This window comes from Oncorhynchus clarkii, chromosome 26, assembly GCF_045791955.1.
Source record: "Oncorhynchus clarkii lewisi isolate Uvic-CL-2024 chromosome 26, UVic_Ocla_1.0, whole genome shotgun sequence".
NCBI lineage: Eukaryota > Metazoa > Chordata > Actinopteri > Salmoniformes > Salmonidae > Oncorhynchus > Oncorhynchus clarkii.
Genome location: NC_092172.1, coordinates 18,346,032 through 18,366,394, shown reverse-complemented (window position 1 = coordinate 18,366,394; position 20,363 = coordinate 18,346,032). Strand labels below are relative to the sequence as shown.

The window sequence follows — 20,363 nt, the reverse complement described above, 5'->3', positions numbered from 1 at the left end:
TTTGATGGGTTTATGGGGTATACATTAATGGCGCATGTAGGCAAAGACACTCAGCACAAATTGAAAAGACACCGCTCATTTCCAAATCTCACTCGGACATAGACTAAATGCACGAGCTTGCCAGGAGTCGAACCTAGAATCTTCTGATCCGTAGTCAGACGCGTTATCCATTGCGCCACAAGCCCGATGCTAAATTCACCCTAACTTTGCTCTAATTGGTCAATTCTTGATACTTGGTAGCGTATTAGGCGCATCAGATTTGCGGACATTGAGGGGATTCAAATCATCTGGGCCAGGCGCCCGGTTAGGGTGTTTGGCACTGGGTGAAATTTGGAATCAAACTTCTTCCCGGGCGTGAGCACCGTTCAAAGCCCAATGTCGAGTAATGAGTAGGATTCAGTGTTTTCACCTGCAAAAGTTATTGTTTTATTTGTTGAAAACGCGTTATCGGCCTTCCCAATGAAGACGACTTAGAAAATTCCAGCATATATTTCATGGAAAAGTTATGTTGAATGTTTCTGGAACATTGAACACGCATGGGAAACAGTGTTTAATCCCATTAAAATGAAGATCTGTGAAGTTATTTGTATTTTTACGAATTATCTTTGAAAGACAAGGTCCTGAAAAAGGGAAGTTTCTTTTTTTGATGGGTTTATGGGGTATACATTAATGGCGCATGTAGGCAAAGACACTCAGCACAAATTGAAAAGACACCGCTCATTTCCAAATCTCACTCAGACATAGACTAAATGCACGAGCTTGCCAGGAGTCGAACCTAGAATCTTCTGATCCGTAGTCAGACACGTTATCCACTGCGCTCAATTCTTGATACTTGGTAGCGTATTAGGCGCATCAGATTTGCGGACATTGAGGGGATTCAAATCATCTGGGCCAGGCGCCCGGTTAGGGTGTTTGGCACTGGGTGAAATTTGGAATCGAACTTCTTCCCGGGCGTGAGCACCGTTCAAAGCCCAATGTCGAGTAATGAGTAGGATTCAGTGTTTTCACCTGCAAAAGTGATTGTTTTATTTGTTGAAAACGCGTTATCGGCCTTCCCAATGAAAACGACTTAGAAAATTCCAACATATATTTCATGGAAAAGTTATGTTGAATGTTTCTGGAACATTGAACACGCATGGGAAACAGTGTTTAATCCCATTAAAATGAAGATCTGTGAAGTTATTTGTATTTTTACGAATTATCTTTGAAAGACAAGGTCCTGAAAAAGGGAAGATTCTTTTTTTGATGGGTTTATGGGGTATACATTAATGGCGCATGTAGGCAAAGACACTCAGCACAAATTGAAAAGACACCGCTCATTTCCAAATCTCACTCAGACATAGACTAAATGCACGAGTTTGCCAGGAGTAAAACCTAGAATCTTCTGATCCGTAGTCAGACGCGTTATCCATTGCTCCACAAGCCCGATGCTAAATTCACCCTAACTCTGCTCTAATTGGTCAAATCTGGATACTTGGTAGCGGACGGTAATATGATTGGTTATTATGGTTATTAGGCGCATCAGATTTGCGGACATTGAGGGGATTCAAATCATCTGGGCCAGGCGCCCGGTTAGGGTGTTTGGCACTGGGTGAAATTTGGAATCGAACTGCTTCCCGGGAGTGTGCACCGTTCAAAGGCCACGGCGAAAGTCGGCTCAAAACAAAAGTGACGTAATTATGTATGTTGAGTAATGAGTAGGATTCAGTGTTTTCACCTGCAAAAGTGATTGTTTTATTTGTTGAAAACGCGTTATCGGCCTTCCCAATGAAAACGACTTAGAAAATTCAAACATATATTTCATGGAAAAGTTATGTTGAATGTTTCTGGAACATTGAACACGCATGGGAAACAGTGTTTAATCCCATTAAAATGAAGATCTGTGAAGTTATTTGTATTTTTACGAATTATCTTTGAAAGACAAGGTCCTGAAAAAGGGAAGTTTATTTTTTTGATGGGTTTATGGGGTATACATTAATGGCGCATGTAGGCAAAGACACTCAGCACAAATTGAAAAGACACCACTCATTTCCAAATCTCACTCGGACATAGACTAAATGCACGAGCTTGCCAGGAGTCGAACCTAGAATCTTCTGATCCGTAGTCAGACGCGTTATCCATTGCGCCACAAGCCCGATGCTAAACTCACCCTAACTCTGCTCTAATTGGTCAATTCTGGATACTTGGTAGCGGACGGTAATATGATTGGTTATTATGGTTATTAGGCGCATCAGATTTGCGGACATTGAGGGGATTCAAATCATCTGGGCCAGGCGCCCGGTTAGGGTGTTTGGCACTGTGTGAAATTTGGAATCGAACTGCTTCCCGGGCGTGAGCACAGTTCAAAGGCCACGGCGAAAGTCGGCTCAAAACAAAAGTGACGTAATTATGTATGTCGAGTAATGAGTAGGATTCAGTGTTTTCACCTGCAAAAGTGATTGTTTTATTTGTTGAAAACGCGTTATCGGCCTTCCCAATGAAAACGACTTAGAAAATTCCAACATATATTTCATGGAAAAGTTATGTTGAATGTTTCTGGAACATTGAACACGCATGGGAAACAGTGTTTAATCCCATTAAAATGAAGATCTGTGAAGTTATTTGTATTTTTACGAATTATCTTTGAAAGACAAGGTCCTGAAAAAGGGAAGTTTCTTTTTTTGATGAGTTTATGGGGTATACATTAATGGCGCATGTAGGCAAAGACACTCAGCACAAATTGAAAAGACACCGCTCATTTCCAAATCTCACTCAGACATAGACTAAATGCACGAGCTTGCCAGGAGTCGAACCTAGAATCTTCTGATCCGTAGTCAGACGCGTTATCCATTGCGCCACAAGCCCGATGCTAAACTCACCCTAACTCTGCTCTAATTGGTCAATTCTGGATACTTGGTAGCGGACGGTAATATGATTGGTTATTATGGTTATTAGTCGCATCAGATTTGCGGACATTGAGGGGATTCAAATCATCTGGGCCAGGCGCCCGGTTAGGGTGTTTGGCACTGGATGAAATTTGGAATCGAACTGCTTCCCGGGCGTGAGCACCGTTCAAAGGCCACGGCGAAAGTCGGCTCAAAACAAAACTGACGTAATTATGTATGTCGAGTAATGAGTAGGATTCAGTGTTTTCACCTGCAAAAGTTATTGTTTTATTTGTTGAAAACGCGTTATCGGCCTTCCCAATGAAGACGACTTAGAAAATTCCAGCATATATTTCATGGAAAAGTTATGTTGAATGTTTCTGGAACATTGAACACGCATGGGAAACAGTGTTTAATCCCATTAAAATGAAGATCTGTGAAGTTATTTGTATTTTTACGAATTATCTTTGAAAGACAAGGTCCTGAAAAAGGGAAGTTTCTTTTTTTGATGGGTTTATGGGGTATACATTAATGGCGCATGTAGGCAAAGACACTCAGCACAAATTGAAAAGACACCGCTCATTTCCAAATCTCACTCAGACATAGACTAAATGCACGAGCTTGCCAGGAGTCGAACCTAGAATCTTCTGATCCGTAGTCAGACACGTTATCCACTGCGCTCAATTCTTGATACTTGGTAGCGTATTAGGCGCATCAGATTTGCGGACATTGAGGGGATTCAAATCATCTGGGCCAGGCGCCCGGTTAGGGTGTTTGGCACTGGGTGAAATTTGGAATCGAACTTCTTCCCGGGCGTGAGCACCGTTCAAAGCCCAATGTCGAGTAATGAGTAGGATTCAGTGTTTTCACCTGCAAAAGTGATTGTTTTATTTGTTGAAAACGCGTTATCGGCCTTCCCAATGAAAACGACTTAGAAAATTCCAACATATATTTCATGGAAAAGTTATGTTGAATGTTTCTGGAACATTGAACACGCATGGGAAACAGTGTTTAATCCCATTAAAATGAAGATCTGTGAAGTTATTTGTATTTTTACGAATTATCTTTGAAAGACAAGGTCCTGAAAAAGGGAAGATTCTTTTTTTGATGGGTTTATGGGGTATACATTAATGGCGCATGTAGGCAAAGACACTCAGCACAAATTGAAAAGACACCGCTCATTTCCAAATCTGACTCAGACATAGACTAAATGCACGAGTTTGCCAGGAGTAAAACCTAGAATCTTCTGATCCGTAGTCAGACACGTTATCCATTGCTCCACAAGCCCGATGCTAAATTCACCCTAACTCTGCTCTAATTGGTCAAATCTGGATACTTGGTAGCGGACGGTAATATGATTGGTTATTATGGTTATTAGGCGCATCAGATTTGCGGACATTGAGGGGATTCAAATCATCTGGGCCAGGCGCCCGGTTAGGGTGTTTGGCACTGGGTGAAATTTGGAATCGAACTGCTTCCCGGGAGTGTGCACCGTTCAAAGGCCACGGCGAAAGTCGGCTCAAAACAAAAGTGACGTAATTATGTATGTTGAGTAATGAGTAGGATTCAGTGTTTTCACCTGCAAAAGTGATTGTTTTATTTGTTGAAAACGCGTTATCGGCCTTCCCAATGAAAACGACTTAGAAAATTCAAACATATATTTCATGGAAAAGTTATGTTGAATGTTTCTGGAACATTGAACACGCATGGGAAACAGTGTTTAATCCCATTAAAATGAAGATCTGTGAAGTTATTTGTATTTTTACGAATTATCTTTGAAAGACAAGGTCCTGAAAAAGGGAAGTTTATTTTTTTGATGGGTTTATGGGGTATACATTAATGGCGCATGTAGGCAAAGACACTCAGCACAAATTGAAAAGACACCACTCATTTCCAAATCTCACTCGGACATGGACATAGACTAAATGCACGAGCTTGCCAGGAGTCGAACCTAGAATCTTCTGATCCGTAGTCAGACGCGTTATCCATTGCGCCACAAGCCCGATGCTAAATTCACCCTAACTCTGCTCTAATTGGTCAATTCTGGATACTTGGTAGCGGACGGTAATATGATTGGTTATTATGGTTATTAGGCGCATCAGATTTGCGGACATTGAGGGGATTCAAATCATCTGGGCCAGGCGCCCGGTTAGGGTGTTTGGCACTGGATGAAATTTGGAATCGAACTGCTTCCCGGGCGTGAGCACCGTTCAAAGCCCACGGCGAAAGTCGGCTTAAAACAAAAGTGAAGTAATTATGTATGTCGAGTAATGAGTAGGATTCAGTGTTTTCACCTGCAAAAGTGATTGTTTTATTTGTTGAAAACGCGTTATCGGCCTTCCCAATGAAAACGACTTAGAAAATTCAAACATATATTTCATGGAAAAGTTATGTTGAATGTTTCTGGAACATTGAACACGCATGGGAAACAGTGTTTAATCCCATTAAAATGAAGATCTGTGAAGTTATTTGTATTTTTACGAATTATCTTTGAAAGACAAGGTCCTGAAAAAGGGAAGTTTCTTTTTTTGATGGGTTTATGGGGTATACATTAATGGCGCATGTAGGCAAAGACACTCAGCACAAATTGAAAAGACAGCACTCATTTCCAAATCTCACTCGGACATAGACTAAATGCACGAGCTTGCCAGGAGTCGAACCTAGAATCTTCTGATCCGTAGTCAGACGCGTTATCCATTGCGCCACAAGCCCGATGCTAAACTCACCCTAACTCTGCTCTAATTGGTCAATTCTGGATACTTGGTAGCGGACGGTAATATGATTGGTTATTATGGTTATTAGGCGCATCAGATTTGCGGACATTGAGGGGATTCAAATCATCTGGGCCAGGCGCCCGGTTAGGGTGTTTGGCACTGGATGAAATTTGGAATCGAACTGCTTCCCGGGCGTGAGCACCGTTCAAAGGCCACGGCGAAAGTCGGCTCAAAACAAAAGTGACGTAATTATGTATGTCGAGTAATGAGGAGGATTCAGTGTTTTCACCTGCAAAAGTGATTGTTTTATTTGTTGAAAACGCGTTATCGGCCTTCCCAATGAAAACGACTTAGAAAATTCCAACATATATTTCATGGAAAAGTTATGTTGAATGTTTCTGGAACATTGAACACGCATGGGAAACAGTGTTTAATCCCATTAAAATGAAGATCTGTGAAGTTATTTGTATTTTTACGAATTATCTTTGAAAGACAAGGTCCTGAAAAAGGGAAGTTTCTTTTTTTGATGGGTTTATGGGGTATACATTAATGGCGCATGTAGGCAAAGACACTCAGCACAAATTGAAAAGACACCACTCATTTCCAAATCTCACTCGGACATAGACTAAATGCACGAGCTTGCCAGGAGTCGAACCTAGAACCTTCTGATCCGTAGTCAGACGCGTTATCCATTGCGCCACAAGCCCGATGCTAAACTCACCCTAACTCTGCTCTAATTGGTCAATTCTGGATACTTGGTAGCGGACGGTAATATGATTGGTTATTATGGTTATTAGTCGCATCAGATTTGCGGACATTGAGGGGATTCAAATCATCTGGGCCAGGCGCCCGGTTAGGGTGTTTGGCACTGGATGAAATTTGGAATCGAACTGCTTCCCGGGCGTGAGCACCGTTCAAAGGCCACGGCGAAAGTCGGCTCAAAACAAAAGTGACGTAATTATGTATGTCGGGTAATGAGGAGGATTCAGTGTTTTCACCTGCTAAGTCGTTTTGTTGAAAACGCGTTATCGGCCTTCCCAATGAAAACGACTTAGAAAATTCCATAAAAGATTATTATGGTTATTAGGCGCATCAGATTTGCGGACATTGAGGGGATTCAAATCATTTGGGCCAGGCGCCCGGTTAGGGTGTTTGGCACTGGGTGAAATTTGGAATCGAACTTCTTCCCGGGCGTGAGCACCGTTCAAAGCCCAATGTCGAGTAATGAGTAGGATTCAGTGTTTTCACCTGCAAAAGTGATTGTTTTATTTGTTGAAAACGCGTTATCGGCCTTCCCAATGAAAACGACTTAGAAAATTCAAACATATATTTCATGGAAAAGTTATGTTGAATGTTTCTGGAACATTGAACACGCATGGGAAACAGTGTTTAATCCCATTAAAATGAAGATCTGTGAAGTTATTTGTATTTTTACGAATTATCTTTGAAAGACAAGGTCCTGAAAAAGGGAAGTTTCTTTTTTTGATGGGTTTATGGGGTATACATTAATGGCGCATGTAGGCAAAGACACTCAGCACAAATTGAAAAGACAGCACTCATTTCCAAATCTCACTCGGACATAGACTAAATGCACGAGCTTGCCAGGAGTCGAACCTAGAATCTTCTGATCCGTAGTCAGACGCGTTATCCATTGCGCCACAAGCCCGATGCTAAACTCACCCTAACTCTGCTCTAATTGGTCAATTCTGGATACTTGGTAGCGGACGGTAATATGATTGGTTATTATGGTTATTAGGCGCATCAGATTTGCGGACATTGAGGGGATTCAAATCATCTGGGCCAGGCGCCCGGTTAGGGTGTTTGGCACTGGATGAAATTTGGAATCGAACTGCTTCCCGGGCGTGAGCACCGTTCAAAGGCCACGGCGAAAGTCGGCTCAAAACAAAAGTGACGTAATTATGTATGTCGAGTAATGAGGAGGATTCAGTGTTTTCACCTGCAAAAGTGATTGTTTTATTTGTTGAAAACGCGTTATCGGCCTTCCCAATGAAAACGACTTAGAAAATTCCAACATATATTTCATGGAAAAGTTATGTTGAATGTTTCTGGAACATTGAACACGCATGGGAAACAGTGTTTAATCCCATTAAAATGAAGATCTGTGAAGTTATTTGTATTTTTACGAATTATCTTTGAAAGACAAGGTCCTGAAAAAGGGAAGTTTCTTTTTTTGATGGGTTTATGGGGTATACATTAATGGCGCATGTAGGCAAAGACACTCAGCACAAATTGAAAAGACACCACTCATTTCCAAATCTCACTCGGACATAGACTAAATGCACGAGCTTGCCAGGAGTCGAACCTAGAACCTTCTGATCCGTAGTCAGACGCGTTATCCATTGCGCCACAAGCCCGATGCTAAACTCACCCTAACTCTGCTCTAATTGGTCAATTCTGGATACTTGGTAGCGGACGGTAATATGATTGGTTATTATGGTTATTAGTCGCATCAGATTTGCGGACATTGAGGGGATTCAAATCATCTGGGCCAGGCGCCCGGTTAGGGTGTTTGGCACTGGATGAAATTTGGAATCGAACTGCTTCCCGGGCGTGAGCACCGTTCAAAGGCCACGGCGAAAGTCGGCTCAAAACAAAAGTGACGTAATTATGTATGTCGGGTAATGAGGAGGATTCAGTGTTTTCACCTGCTAAGTCGTTTTGTTGAAAACGCGTTATCGGCCTTCCCAATGAAAACGACTTAGAAAATTCCATAAAAGATTATTATGGTTATTAGGCGCATCAGATTTGCGGACATTGAGGGGATTCAAATCATTTGGGCCAGGCGCCCGGTTAGGGTGTTTGGCACTGGGTGAAATTTGGAATCGAACTGCTTCCCGGGCGTGAGCACAGTTCAAAGGCCACGGCGAAAGTCGGCTCAAAACAAAAGTGACGTAATTATGTATGTCGAGTAATGAGTAGGATTCAGTGTTTTCACCTGCAAAAGTGATTGTTTTATTTGTTGAAAACGCGTTATCGGCCTTCCCAATGAAAACGACTTAGAAAATTCCATAAAAGATTATTATGGTTATTAGACGCATCAGATTTGCGGACATTGAGGGGATTCAAATCATTTGGGCCAGGCGCCCGGTTAGGGTGTTTGGCACTGGGTGAAATTTGGAATCGAACTGCTTCCCGGGCGTGAGCACAGTTCAAAGGCCACGGCGAAAGTCGGCTCAAAACAAAAGTGACGTAATTATGTATGTCGAGTAATGAGGAGGATTCAGTGTTTTCACCTGCAAAAGTGATTGTTTTATTTGTTGAAAACGCGTTATCGGCCTTCCCAATGAAAACGACTTAGAAAATTCAAACATATATTTCATGGAAAAGTTATGTTGAATGTTTCTGGAACATTGAACACGCTTGGGAAACAGTGTTTAATCCCATTAAAATGAAGATCTGTGAAGTTATTTGTATTTTTACGAAATATCTTTGAAAGACAAGGTCCTGAAAAAGGGAAGTTTCTTTTTTTGATGGGTTTATGGGGTATACATTAATGGCGCATGTAGGCAAAGACACTCAGCACAAATTGAAAAGACACCACTCATTTCCAAATCTCACTCGGACATAGACTAAATGCACGTGCTTGCAAGGAGTCGAACCTAGAATCTTCTGATCCGTAGTCAGACGCGTTATCCATTGCGCCACAAGCCCGATGCTAAATTCACCCTAACTCTGCTCTAATTGGTCAATTCTGGATACTTGGTAGCGGACGGTAATATGATTGGTTATTATGGTTATTAGGCGCATCAGATTTGCGGACATTGAGGGGATTCAAATCATCTGGGCCAGGCGCCCGGTTAGGGTGTTTGGCACTGGATGAAATTTGGAATCGAACTGCTTCCCGGGCGTGAGCACCGTTCAAAGGCCACGGCGAAAGTCGGCTCAAAACAAAAGTGACGTAATTATGTATGTCGAGTAATGAGTAGGATTCAGTGTTTTCACCTGCAAAAGTGATTGTTTTATTTGTTGAAAACGCGTTATCGGCCTTCCCAATGAAAACGACTTAGAAAATTCCATAAAAGATTATTATGGTTATTAGGCGCATCAGATTTGCGGACATTGAGGGGATTCAAATCATTTGGGCCAGGCGCCCGGTTAGGGTGTTTGGCACTGGGTGAAATTTGGAATCGAACTGCTTCCCGGGCGTGAGCACAGTTCAAAGGCCACGGCGAAAGTCGGCTCAAAACAAAAGTGATGTAATTATGTATGTCGAGTAATGAGTAGGATTCAGTGTTTTCACCTGCAAAAGTGATTGTTTTATTTGTTGAAAACGCGTTATCGGCCTTCCCAATGAAAACGAATTAGAAAATTCAAACATATATTTCATGGAAAAGTTATGTTGAATGTTTCTGGAACATTGAACACGCATGGGAAACCGTGTTTAATCCCATTAAAATGAAGATCTGTGAAGTTATTTGTATTTTTACGAATTATCTTTGAAAGACAAGGTCCTGAAAAAGGGAAGTTTCTTTTTTTGATAGGTTTATGGGGTATACATTAATGGCGCATGTAGGCAAAGACACTCAGCACAAATTGAAAAGACACCACTCATTTCCAAATCTCACTCGGACATAGACTAAATGCACGTGCTTGCAAGGAGTCGAACCTAGAATCTTCTGATCCGTAGTCAGACGCGTTATCCATTGCGCCACGAGCCCGATGCTAAATTCACCCTAACTCTGCTCTAATTGGTCAATTCTGGATACTTGGTAGCGGACGGTAATATGATTGGTTATTATGGTTATTAGGCGCATCAGATTTGCGGACATTGAGGGGATTCAAATCATCTGGGCCAGGCGCCCGGTTAGGGTGTTTGGCACTGGATGAAATTTGGAATCGAACTGCTTCCCGGGCGTGAGCACCGTTCAAAGGCCACGGCGAAAGTCGGCTCAAAACAAAAGTGACGTAATTATGTATGTCGAGTAATGAGTAGGATTCAGTGTTTTCACCTGCAAAAGTGATTGTTTTATTTGTTGAAAACGCGTTATCGGCCTTCCCAATGAAAACGACTTAGAAAATTCCAACATATATTTCATGGAAAAGTTATGTTGAATGTTTCTGGAACATTGAACACGCATGGGAAACAGTGTTTAATCCCATTAAAATGAAGATCTGTGAAGTTATTTGTATTTTTACGAATTATCTTTGAAAGACAAGGTCCTGAAAAAGGGAAGTTTCTTTTTTTGATGAGTTTATGGGGTATACATTAATGGCGCATGTAGGCAAAGACACTCAGCACAAATTGAAAAGACACCGCTCATTTCCAAATCTCACTCAGACATAGACTAAATGCACGAGCTTGCCAGGAGTCGAACCTAGAATCTTCTGATCCGTAGTCAGACGCGTTATCCATTGCGCCACAAGCCCGATGCTAAACTCACCCTAACTCTGCTCTAATTGGTCAATTCTGGATACTTGGTAGCGGACGGTAATATGATTGGTTATTATGGTTATTAGGCGCATCAGATTTGCGGACATTGAGGGGATTCAAATCATCTGGGCCAGGCGCCCGGTTAGGGTGTTTGGCACTGGATGAAATTTGGAATCGAACTGCTTCCCGGGCGTGAGCACCGTTCAAAGGCCACGGCGAAAGTCGGCTCAAAACAAAAGTGACGTAATTATGTATGTCGAGTAATGAGTAGGATTCAGTGTTTTCACCTGCAAAAGTGATTGTTTTATTTGTTGAAAACGCGTTATCGGCCTTCCCAATGAAAACGACTTAGAAAATTCAAACATATATTTCATGGAAAAGTTATGTTGAATGTTTCTGGAACATTGAACACGCATGGGAAACAGTGTTTAATCCCATTAAAATGAAGATCTGTGAAGTTATTCGTATTTTTACGAATTATCTTTGAAAGACAAGGTCCTGAAAAAGGGAAGTTTCTTTTTTTGATGGGTTTATGGGGTATACACTTTTCCATGAAATATATGTTTGAATTTTCTAAGTCGTTTTCATTGGGAAGGCCGATAACGCGTTTTCAAGGCCGATAACGCATCTCCTCCTCATGGACTGCACCAGATTTGCCAGTTCTTGCTCTGAGATGTTACCCCACTCTTCCACCAAGGCAACTGCAAGTTCCCGGACATTTCTGGGGGGAATGGCCCTAGCCCTCATCCAACAGGTCCCAGACGTTCTCAAAGTGATTGAGATGCGGGTTCTTCGCTGGCCATGGCAGAACACTGACATTCCTGTCTTGCAGGAAATCACACACAGAATGAGCAGTATGGCTGGTGGCATTGTCATGCTGGAGGGTCACGTCAGGATGAGCCTGCAGGAAGGGTACCACATGAGGGGGGAGGATGTCTTCCTTGTAACACACAGCATTGAGATTGCCTGCAATGACAAGCTCAGTCTGATGATGCTGTGACACACCGCCCCAGACCAGGACGTACCCCCCACCTCCATCCCGCTTCAGAGTACAGGCCTCGGTGTAACACTCATTCCTTCGACAATAAACGCATATCCGACCATCACCCCTGGTGAGAAAAAAACGCAACTCGTCAATGAAGAGCACTTTTTGACAGTCCTGTCTGGTCCAGCAAAGGTGGGTTTGTGCCCACGCAGATGAGCAGGGACCCTGGGCATCTTTCTTTTGGTGTTTTTCAGAGTCAGTAGAAAGGCCTCTTTAGTATCCTAAGTTTTCAAAACTTCTTAATTGCCTACCATCTGTAAGCTGTTAGTGTCTTAATGATGTTCCACATATGCATGTTCATTAATTGTTTATGGTTCATTGAACACGCATGGGAAACAGTGTTTAATCCCATTAAAATGAAGATCTGTGAAGTTATTTGTATTTTTACGAATTATCTAAGACAAGGTCCTGAAAAAGGGAAGTACATTTTTTTGATGGGTTTATGAGGTATAAATTAATGGCGCATGTAGGCAAAGACACTCAGCACAAATTGAAAAGACACCACTCATTTCCAAATCTCACTCAGACATAGACTAAATGCACGAGCTTGCCAGGAGTCGAACCTAGAATCTTCTGATCCGTAGTCAGACGCGTTATCCATTGCGCCACAAGCCCGATGCTAAACTCACCCTAACTCTGCTCTAATTGGTCAATTCTGGATACTTGGTAGCGGACGGTAATATGATTGGTTATTATGGTTATTAGTCGCATCAGATTTGCGGACATTGAGGGGATTCAAATCATCTGGGCCAGGCGCCCGGTTAGGGTGTTTGGCACTGGATGAAATTTGGAATCGAACTGCTTCCCGGGCGTGAGCACCGTTCAAAGGCCACGGCGAAAGTCGGCTCAAAACAAAACTGACGTAATTATGTATGTCGAGTAATGAGTAGGATTCAGTGTTTTCACCTGCAAAAGTGATTGTTTTATTTGTTGAAAACGCGTTATCGGCCTTCCCAATGAAAACGACTTAGAAAATTCCAACATATATTTCATGGAAAAGTTATGTTGAATGTTTCTGGAACATTGAACACGCATGGGAAACAGTGTTTAATCCCATTAAAATGAAGATCTGTGAAGTTATTTGTATTTTTACGAATTATCTTTGAAAGACAAGGTCCTGAAAAAGGGAAGTTTCTTTTTTTGATGGGTTTATGGGGTATACATTAATGGTGCATGTAGGCAAAGACACTCAGCACAAATTGAAAAGACACCACTCATTTCCAAATCTCACTCGGACATAGACTAAATGCACGAGCTTGCCAGGAGTGGAACCTAGAATCTTCTGATCCGTAGTCAGACGCGTTATCCATTGCGCCACAAGCCCGATGCTAAACTCACCCTAACTCTGCTCTAATTGGTCAATTCTGGATACTTGGTAGCGGACGGTAATATGATTGGTTATTATGGTTATTAGGCGCATCAGATTTGCGGACATTGAGGGGATTCAAATCATCTGGGCCAGGCGCCCGGTTAGGGTGTTTGGCACTGGATGAAATTTGGAATCGAACTGCTTCCCGGGCGTGAGCACCGTTCAAAGGCCACGGCGAAAGTCGGCTCAAAACAAAAGTGACGTAATTATGTATGTCGGGTAATGAGGAGGATTCAGTGTTTTCACCTGCAAAAGTGATTGTTTTATTTGTTGAAAACGCGTTATCGGCCTTCCCAATGAAAACGACTTAGAAAATTCCATAAAAGATTATTATGGTTATTAGGCGCATCAGATTTGCGGACATTGAGGGGATTCAAATCATTTGGGCCAGGCGCCCGGTTAGGGTGTTTGGCACTGGGTGAAATTTGGAATCGAACTGCTTCCCGGGCGTGAGCACAGTTCAAAGGCCACGGCGAAAGTCGGCTCAAAACAAAAGTGACGTAATTATGTATGTCGAGTAATGAGTAGGATTCAGTGTTTTCACCTGCAAAAGTGATTGTTTTATTTGTTGAAAACGCGTTATCGGCCTTCCCAATGAAAACGACTTAGAAAATTCCATAAAAGATTATTATGGTTATTAGACGCATCAGATTTGCGGACATTGAGGGGATTCAAATCATTTGGGCCAGGCGCCCGGTTAGGGTGTTTGGCACTGGGTGAAATTTGGAATCGAACTGCTTCCCGGGCGTGAGCACAGTTCAAAGGCCACGGCGAAAGTCGGCTCAAAACAAAAGTGACGTAATTATGTATGTCGAGTAATGAGGAGGATTCAGTGTTTTCACCTGCAAAAGTGATTGTTTTATTTGTTGAAAACGCGTTATCGGCCTTCCCAATGAAAACGACTTAGAAAATTCAAACATATATTTCATGGAAAAGTTATGTTGAATGTTTCTGGAACATTGAACACGCTTGGGAAACAGTGTTTAATCCCATTAAAATGAAGATCTGTGAAGTTATTTGTATTTTTACGAATTATCTTTGAAAGACAAGGTCCTGAAAAAGGGAAGTTTCTTTTTTTGATGGGTTTATGGGGTATACATTAATGGCGCATGTAGGCAAAGACACTCAGCACAAATTGAAAAGACACCACTCATTTCCAAATCTCACTCGGACATAGACTAAATGCACGTGCTTGCAAGGAGTCGAACCTAGAATCTTCTGATCCGTAGTCAGACGCGTTATCCATTGCGCCACAAGCCCGATGCTAAATTCACCCTAACTCTGCTCTAATTGGTCAATTCTGGATACTTGGTAGCGGACGGTAATATGATTGGTTATTATGGTTATTAGGCGCATCAGATTTGCGGACATTGAGGGGATTCAAATCATCTGGGCCAGGCGCCCGGTTAGGGTGTTTGGCACTGGATGAAATTTGGAATCGAACTGCTTCCCGGGCGTGAGCACCGTTCAAAGGCCACGGCGAAAGTCGGCTCAAAACAAAAGTGACGTAATTATGTATGTCGAGTAATGAGTAGGATTCAGTGTTTTCACCTGCAAAAGTGATTGTTTTATTTGTTGAAAACGCGTTATCGGCCTTCCCAATGAAAACGACTTAGAAAATTCCATAAAAGATTATTATGGTTATTAGGCGCATCAGATTTGCGGACATTGAGGGGATTCAAATCATTTGGGCCAGGCGCCCGGTTAGGGTGTTTGGCACTGGGTGAAATTTGGAATCGAACTGCTTCCCGGGCGTGAGCACAGTTCAAAGGCCACGGCGAAAGTCGGCTCAAAACAAAAGTGATGTAATTATGTATGTCGAGTAATGAGTAGGATTCAGTGTTTTCACCTGCAAAAGTGATTGTTTAATTTGTTGAAAACGCGTTATCGGCCTTCCCAATGAAAACGACTTAGAAAATTCAAACATATATTTCATGGAAAAGTTATGTTGAATGTTTCTGGAACATTGAACACGCATGGGAAACCGTGTTTAATCCCATTAAAATGAAGATCTGTGAAGTTATTTGTATTTTTACGAATTATCTTTGAAAGACAAGGTCCTGAAAAAGGGAAGTTTCTTTTTTTGATAGGTTTATGGGGTATACATTAATGGCGCATGTAGGCAAAGACACTCAGCACAAATTGAAAAGACACCACTCATTTCCAAATCTCACTCGGACATAGACTAAATGCACGTGCTTGCAAGGAGTCGAACCTAGAATCTTCTGATCCGTAGTCAGACGCGTTATCCATTGCGCCACGAGCCCGATGCTAAATTCACCCTAACTCTGCTCTAATTGGTCAATTCTGGATACTTGGTAGCGGACGGTAATATGATTGGTTATTATGGTTATTAGGCGCATCAGATTTGCGGACATTGAGGGGATTCAAATCATCTGGGCCAGGCGCCCGGTTAGGGTGTTTGGCACTGGATGAAATTTGGAATCGAACTGCTTCCCGGGCGTGAGCACCGTTCAAAGGCCACTGCGAAAGTCGGCTCAAAACAAAAGTGACGTAATTAAGTATGTTGAGTAATGAGTAGGATTCAGTGTTTTCACCTGCAAAAGTGATTGTTTTATTTGTTGAAAACGCGTTATCGGCCTTCCCAATGAAAACGACTTAGAAAATTCAAACATATATTTCATGGAAAAGTTATGTTGAATGTTTCTGGAACATTGAACACGCATGGGAAACAGTGTTTAATCCCATTAAAATGAAGATCTGTGAAGTTATTTGTATTTTTACGAATTATATTTGAAAGACAAGGTCCTGAAAAAGGGAAGTTTCTTTTTTTGATGGGTTTATGGGGTATACATTAATGGCGCATGTAGGCAAAGACACTCAGCACAAATTGAGAAGACACCACTCATTTCCAAATCTCACTCGGACATAGACTAAATGCACGAGCTTGCCAGGAGTCGAACCTAGAATCTTCTGATCCGTAGTCAGACGCGTTATCCATTGCGCCACAAGCCCGATGCTAAACTCACCCTAACTCTGCTCTAATTGGTCAATTCTGGATACTTGGTAGCGGACGGTAATATGATTGGTTATTATGGTTATTAGGCGCATCAGATTTGCGGACATTGAGGGGATTCAAATCATCTGGGCCAGGCGCCCGGTTAGGGTGTTTGGCACTGGGTGAAATTTGGAATCGAACTGCTTCCCGGGCGTGAGCACAGTTCAAAGGCCACGGCGAAAGTCGGCTCAAAACAAAAGTGACGTAATTATGTATGTCGAGTAATGAGTAGGATTCAGTGTTTTCACCTGCAAAAGTGATTGTTTTATTTGTTGAAAACGCGTTATCGGCCTTCCCAATGAAAACGACTTAGAAAATTCCAACATATATTTCATGGAAAAGTTATGTTGAATGTTTCTGGAACATTGAACACGCATGGGAAACAGTGTTTAATCCCATTAAAATGAAGATCTGTGAAGTTATTTGTATTTTTACGAATTATCTTTGAAAGACAAGGTCCTGAAAAAGGGAAGTTTCTTTTTTTGATGGGTTTATGGGGTATACACTTTTCCATGAAATATATGTTTGAATTTTCTAAGTCGTTTTCATTGGGAAGGCCGATAACGCGTTTTCAAGGCCGATAACGCATCTCCTCCTCATGGACTGCACCAGATTTGCCAGTTCTTGCTCTGAGATGTTACCCCACTCTTCCACCAAGGCAACTGCAAGTTCCCGGACATTTCTGGGGGGAATGGCCCTAGCCCTCATCCAACAGGTCCCAGACGTTCTCAAAGTGATTGAGATGCGGGTTCTTCGCTGGCCATGGCAGAACACTGACATTCCTGTCTTGCAGGAAATCACACACAGAATGAGCAGTATGGCTGGTGGCATTGTCATGCTGGAGGGTCACGTCAGGATGAGCCTGCAGGAAGGGTACCACATGAGGGGGGAGGATGTCTTCCTTGTAACACACAGCATTGAGATTGCCTGCAATGACAAGCTCAGTCTGATGATGCTGTGACACACCGCCCCAGACCAGGACGTACCCCCCACCTCCATCCCGCTTCAGAGTACAGGCCTCGGTGTAACACTCATTCCTTCGACAATAAACGCATATCCGACCATCACCCCTGGTGAGAAAAAAACGCAACTCGTCAATGAAGAGCACTTTTTGACAGTCCTGTCTGGTCCAGCAAAGGTGGGTTTGTGCCCACGCAGATGAGCAGGGACCCTGGGCATCTTTCTTTTGGTGTTTTTCAGAGTCAGTAGAAAGGCCTCTTTAGTATCCTAAGTTTTCAAAACTTCTTAATTGCCTACCATCTGTAAGCTGTTAGTGTCTTAATGATGTTCCACATATGCATGTTCATTAATTGTTTATGGTTCATTGAACACGCATGGGAAACAGTGTTTAATCCCATTAAAATGAAGATCTGTGAAGTTATTTGTATTTTTACGAATTATCTAAGACAAGGTCCTGAAAAAGGGAAGTACATTTTTTTGATGGGTTTATGAGGTATAAATTAATGGCGCATGTAGGCAAAGACACTCAGCACAAATTGAAAAGACACCACTCATTTCCAAATCTCACTCGGACATAGACTAAATGCACGAGCTTGCCAGGAGTCGAACCTAGAATCTTCTGATCCGTAGTCAGACGCGTTATCCATTGCGCCACAAGCCCGATGCTAAATTCACCCTAACTCTGCTCTAATTGGTCAATTCTGGATACTTGGTAGCGGACGGTAATATGATTGGTTATTATGGTTATTAGGCGCATCAGATTTGCGGACATTGAGGGGATTCAAATCATCTGGGCCAGGCGCCCGGTTAGGGTGTTTGGCACTGGGTGAAATTTGGAATCGAACTGCTTCCCGGGCGTGAGCACCGTTCAAAGGCCACGGCGAAAGTCGGCTCAAAACAAAAGTGACGTAATTATGTATGTCGAATAATGAGGAGGATTCCGTGTTTTCACCTGCAAAAGTGATTGTTTTATTTGTTGAAAACGCGTTATCGGCCTTCCCAATGAAAACGACTTAGAAAATTCCAACATATATTTCATGGAAAAGTTATGTTGAATGTTTCTGGAACATTGAACACGCATGGGAAACAGTGTTTAATCCCATTAAAATGAAGATCTGTGAAGTTATTTGTATTTTTACGAATTATCTAAGACAAGGTCCTGAAAAAGGGAAGTTTCTTTTTTTGCTGGGTTTATGAGGTATAAATTAATGGCGCATGTAGGCAAAGACACTCAGCACAAATTGAAAAGATATCGCTCATTTCCAAATCTCACTCAGACATAGACTAAATGCACGAGCTTGCCAGGAGTCGAACCTAGAATCTTCTGATCCGTAGTCAGACGCGTTATCCATTGCGCCACAAGCCCGTTTCTTGCCAGTTGAGCCACCGTAGCTCTCCTCCTGCGCTGTGAAGAAAGGCAGAAGAAATGCGCATTTGTCTTGAGTCGTTCTAGCGCCTCGGCCGCCTTTCCTTTCCCCAGTGACAGCTGAGAGGAAATGTTATCTTTTCATTTTCATTGTCTGCAGTTCTACACATTTTGCCATGGGGCAGAAAGAAAATGTTGACATTTTATAACAAATATAACGCAATTCTAGATATTTTTCATGGGGCAGAGATAAAAAAAATTTTATAGCAGATTCAGAGCTAATTTCATGCAATGATACCTATTTTGCTATAGGATGGAGAGACGTTTTTGCCATTTTAAAGATAATTTCCTACAATTCTACACATTTTGCCATGACTTATTTCATGTTAACATGATATCTAAGTGAGAATGACGAACAAAATCAATGGGGGTCCCCTAGAGGGTCCCCTGAATGACCGATCGGTATTCGATTACTACAGGTTTAGATATCTGGCTAGACTAACTACTAATCTAAGAATTGACATGGGTAATTGTCAGCCAATCCAGTGACTGACATAAGATAAAAACTGCTGATGCACAATCAACTGGTGTATTCTACTATTCTTGCTCTCATTAGTAAGTTGAGACCCTGACTAAATAAATAAAACATTGGATTGTATCTTTCAATTTTCTCCAACTACAGTATCTGTTTTCCAACCTAATTTATATAAAAAGATGTATAAAAAAATCTTGAATCATGAATTTTTACTAAGATTCAAATGTTATACAGATATTGTCAAATGGTTGCAAATAAGTAATTATACATATACAATTTTGTACAAATTAGGATTCACAACCTGTGTACACAAAGTCATATTCATACATTTTAGAAAAATATTCTGCCCTGGGGCCACTTTTCATTTGTCCTGTTATGCCTAACATCTAACTGGAGCCTTTTCCATTTAAATTCTTACTGACTCCCAATAGGCATGGGAATTGATGGGCACACTGCATCAGAGATAAATTAATAATTTGCAGCATCCCAAGAATTTGTTGGCCACACAGTATTTTCACACACCGAGCTCCACACAACAGCCATAGCCTTGGTAAGCAGACTGGGTGCTAAAACTACAGACGAGCCGACAGTGTTTGAGCATCATCCTCTGTCCCCAGGATTCATTCACAGGCCTCCCTCTCCCTCTTTAATGAGACCCCTGCTATTTGTCTGACACCAGACTGGATCAGATGGCCCAGCACACAGCAGGACTGCTCCCCCTGTCCCAGTTGTGTCTGAGGGAAATTAGATCCTATCCTGGACAAACTGTCCCCCTGGTTTCCCCAGAGAGCTTTGCCCCAGAGATAGCTCGGTGCTATGAAGCGACTGTGCATCTGAAGCAGGCCCCAAACAAAACAGCCTACCTACCCCCTTATGGGCTGCAGTGTTCAGGCATAAGACCAATCTGCAGAACAGGACACTGATTAGACAGGGACCATGGTTACACTTCACATGGCCCTCACAGCCCTGTATACTGATACCCTGATTACAGCTACTTACATATTTTAATTGGGAGTTTCAGCGCATAACTGGTGTGGCAGAAATGGTGAGAAGTCATTGTGAAGATTGGAATGCAGAGAGCAGTGTCAGGGAGGCTGCA

The 20,363-nt window shown here is 42.2% G+C and overlaps 14 non-coding genes across 14 annotated transcripts; all 14 read right to left on the bottom strand.

Moving 5' to 3' along the window:
* Positions 1 to 112: 112 nt before the first annotated feature.
* trnar-acg (transfer RNA arginine (anticodon ACG)) lies at positions 113 to 185 on the bottom strand. Its single transcript has one exon. It is a non-coding gene; the product is annotated as a tRNA-Arg (tRNA).
* Positions 186 to 2,062: 1,877 nt separating this feature from the next.
* trnar-acg (transfer RNA arginine (anticodon ACG)) lies at positions 2,063 to 2,135 on the bottom strand. The gene has a single exon. It is a non-coding gene; the product is annotated as a tRNA-Arg (tRNA).
* A 636-nt stretch (positions 2,136 to 2,771) lies between these two features.
* trnar-acg (transfer RNA arginine (anticodon ACG)) lies at positions 2,772 to 2,844 on the bottom strand. The gene has a single exon. It is a non-coding gene; the product is annotated as a tRNA-Arg (tRNA).
* A 1,950-nt stretch (positions 2,845 to 4,794) lies between these two features.
* trnar-acg (transfer RNA arginine (anticodon ACG)) lies at positions 4,795 to 4,867 on the bottom strand. The gene has a single exon. It is a non-coding gene; the product is annotated as a tRNA-Arg (tRNA).
* Positions 4,868 to 5,503: 636 nt separating this feature from the next.
* trnar-acg (transfer RNA arginine (anticodon ACG)) lies at positions 5,504 to 5,576 on the bottom strand. Its single transcript has one exon. It is a non-coding gene; the product is annotated as a tRNA-Arg (tRNA).
* A 636-nt stretch (positions 5,577 to 6,212) lies between these two features.
* trnar-acg (transfer RNA arginine (anticodon ACG)) lies at positions 6,213 to 6,285 on the bottom strand. The gene has a single exon. It is a non-coding gene; the product is annotated as a tRNA-Arg (tRNA).
* An 886-nt stretch (positions 6,286 to 7,171) lies between these two features.
* Positions 7,172 to 7,244, bottom strand: trnar-acg (transfer RNA arginine (anticodon ACG)). The gene has a single exon. It is a non-coding gene; the product is annotated as a tRNA-Arg (tRNA).
* Positions 7,245 to 7,880: 636 nt separating this feature from the next.
* trnar-acg (transfer RNA arginine (anticodon ACG)) lies at positions 7,881 to 7,953 on the bottom strand. Its single transcript has one exon. It is a non-coding gene; the product is annotated as a tRNA-Arg (tRNA).
* A 2,940-nt stretch (positions 7,954 to 10,893) lies between these two features.
* trnar-acg (transfer RNA arginine (anticodon ACG)) lies at positions 10,894 to 10,966 on the bottom strand. The gene has a single exon. It is a non-coding gene; the product is annotated as a tRNA-Arg (tRNA).
* Positions 10,967 to 12,557: 1,591 nt separating this feature from the next.
* Positions 12,558 to 12,630, bottom strand: trnar-acg (transfer RNA arginine (anticodon ACG)). Its single transcript has one exon. It is a non-coding gene; the product is annotated as a tRNA-Arg (tRNA).
* A 636-nt stretch (positions 12,631 to 13,266) lies between these two features.
* On the bottom strand, positions 13,267 to 13,339 carry trnar-acg (transfer RNA arginine (anticodon ACG)). Its single transcript has one exon. It is a non-coding gene; the product is annotated as a tRNA-Arg (tRNA).
* A 2,948-nt stretch (positions 13,340 to 16,287) lies between these two features.
* trnar-acg (transfer RNA arginine (anticodon ACG)) lies at positions 16,288 to 16,360 on the bottom strand. The gene has a single exon. It is a non-coding gene; the product is annotated as a tRNA-Arg (tRNA).
* A 1,591-nt stretch (positions 16,361 to 17,951) lies between these two features.
* On the bottom strand, positions 17,952 to 18,024 carry trnar-acg (transfer RNA arginine (anticodon ACG)). The gene has a single exon. It is a non-coding gene; the product is annotated as a tRNA-Arg (tRNA).
* Positions 18,025 to 18,656: 632 nt separating this feature from the next.
* On the bottom strand, positions 18,657 to 18,729 carry trnar-acg (transfer RNA arginine (anticodon ACG)). The gene has a single exon. It is a non-coding gene; the product is annotated as a tRNA-Arg (tRNA).
* Positions 18,730 to 20,363: the final 1,634 nt, after the last annotated feature.